Genomic DNA, 2,110 nt, shown 5'->3' on the forward strand with positions numbered 1-2,110 from the left:
TACACTCTAAATTCAATATTAATATTGCTCAAGAAATAACAGCATAGCAATTATTGCCGATGATGATTGTTTTCTGTCACAATTTGTCTTCAACACAGACTGTGTTGGTGACATTGCATTATCATGCACAGAATTGAACTTATACATTGAGTTTCAAAGACAGCCAAATTTCTTCTGTACTACAGTTCCATTTTTCTTTTTAAAAAGTACCAAAACTTTTAAATATCATCACTTTCTGTCTTTTAAGAATCCAAAAGAGAAATAAATTCACATTTAATTTAATAAATTCACCTTTGCTTTTAAAGCAAAGTGCTTTAAAAGTAGGAGATGATAAAAACAGGCCCCCACGAAGTAAATTTTCTTCTACTTTTAAAATTATTCTGAAAACCTTGTGCTGCTTGGTCACACCCGTAATCTTGTTTACTTGAGATATCTACTCAGGAGGCTGAGATCTGTGGATAACAGTTGGAAGCCAATCAGGGCAAAATTATTTTTTGAGATTATTTTTCAAAAAAATTTAATGAACTAGCAAAGAGCCAGGAGTGGAGATGTCGTTCATATAGTAGTTCACCAATCTAGAGAGGAAAGGCCTAGCAAGACCTTAAAGCCCTGAGTTCAAATTCTGAGCACTCCAACACACTTGTGTACCCGTGTGCACACACACACACACATTTATTCAAAATACCCTCGTGTCAGTGTTTTGCATTAATTTATTTGTTAACAAGATTATATGGATAAAATAAGGGATATAAACTCTTCAATCTCAGAACATTTTTATACATTTTTTTAATTTTAAAAATACTGCACAGAGGGGTTACATTTACATGAGCAAGGTAATGAGTACATTTCCTAACAAGCATTGCTACCTCCTCCTTTATTTTTCCCCCACCATCCCTTCTCTCCCACCTCCACAAATACACTCCACTCCTCCTCTCTCCTTCCCCTACCTAAATTGTAAAATTCATTTTTCATCATACGTCTTGTGCATCTCATTGTTACAATGGGTCAACCCATATCCCTATTTAAGCATTTTGTTGTTTTCTTCTTCTCCCCAAATTAGAGAAACGTATATACAAGATGTAGGTGCACCAACTTCAAATACAGTGAAAAAAGGGGTTATAGCGTGGTTGAGGAACATATAAAGGAACAAAAAAAAATCACATCGTACAGTATAAGTATGTTAGAAATAATAGCAAGATAGAATCACTTGTGTACCTATCTTGGTGTTCGTTTAGCTTAACATCATCTTATCTGGTCAAATGCACATAGCTTAAGACATTTTCTGATAATCCCGGACATATATTAGCTATTGAAAATAAGAGAAACCATGGGACCTATATTTCTTTGGAGTTGGCTTACTTCACTTAAAAATTTTTTCCAAATCTTTCCATTTTCTAACAAATTGGGCAATGTCATTCTTTCTGATGGAGGCAGAGCATGCAATTGTATATATTTACCAGGTTTTCTTGATCCATTCATCTACTGAGGGGCATCTGGGTTGGTTCCATATCTTAGCTATGGTAAATAATGCTGCAATAAACATAGTTGTGCTGGTAGTTTTAGTATGGTCTTATTTGTGATCCTTTGGGTAAATGAACAAAAGTGGGATTGCTGGGTCATAGGGGAGTTTTATGTGGAGTCATTTGAGGAAACTCCATACTGCTTTCCAAAGTGGTTGAAGACTTTTACACTCCCACCAAGAATGCAGTAGGGTTCCCTGGCGGCCCCATCCCCTCCAGCATTTGTTGTTGTAAAAATATGGATTGCTTCACTAATTTTCGAGTCATCCTTGAGCAGGGGCCATGCTAATCTTCTCTGTATCATTCCGATGTTAGTGTATAGGCTGCCGGATTAAGCACAGAACATTTTTTATATAGAAGGTGTAATTTATTTTCTTAGTCAATTCCACAAAAATGTAAATTCAAAAGAATTGTCATGAAATTTTACAATCATGCATTTCTTACATAAGCACACATTTTTGATGTTGGCATAATTTGTGGAGGGGAAGGGGAAAATGTTTAAATAGGGATACAAGTAGACCCATTGCAACAATGAAAGGAACTTTACAACGTTGGTATCTCTACTACTGCCATACCTGCAGATTGTAACT

General features: G+C 35.6%; 1 non-coding gene across 1 annotated transcript; it reads right to left on the minus strand.

Moving 5' to 3' along the window:
* Window positions 1-1,752: 1,752 nt before the first annotated feature.
* On the minus strand, window positions 1,753-1,859 carry LOC138833431 (U6 spliceosomal RNA). Its single transcript, XR_011373906.1, has one exon. It is a non-coding gene; the product is annotated as a U6 spliceosomal RNA (small nuclear RNA).
* Window positions 1,860-2,110: the final 251 nt, after the last annotated feature.

This window comes from Dipodomys merriami, unplaced genomic scaffold, assembly GCF_024711535.1.
Source record: "Dipodomys merriami isolate MVZ:Mamm:240054 unplaced genomic scaffold, mDipMer1.0.p SCAF_207, whole genome shotgun sequence".
Taxonomy (NCBI): domain Eukaryota; kingdom Metazoa; phylum Chordata; class Mammalia; order Rodentia; family Heteromyidae; genus Dipodomys; species Dipodomys merriami.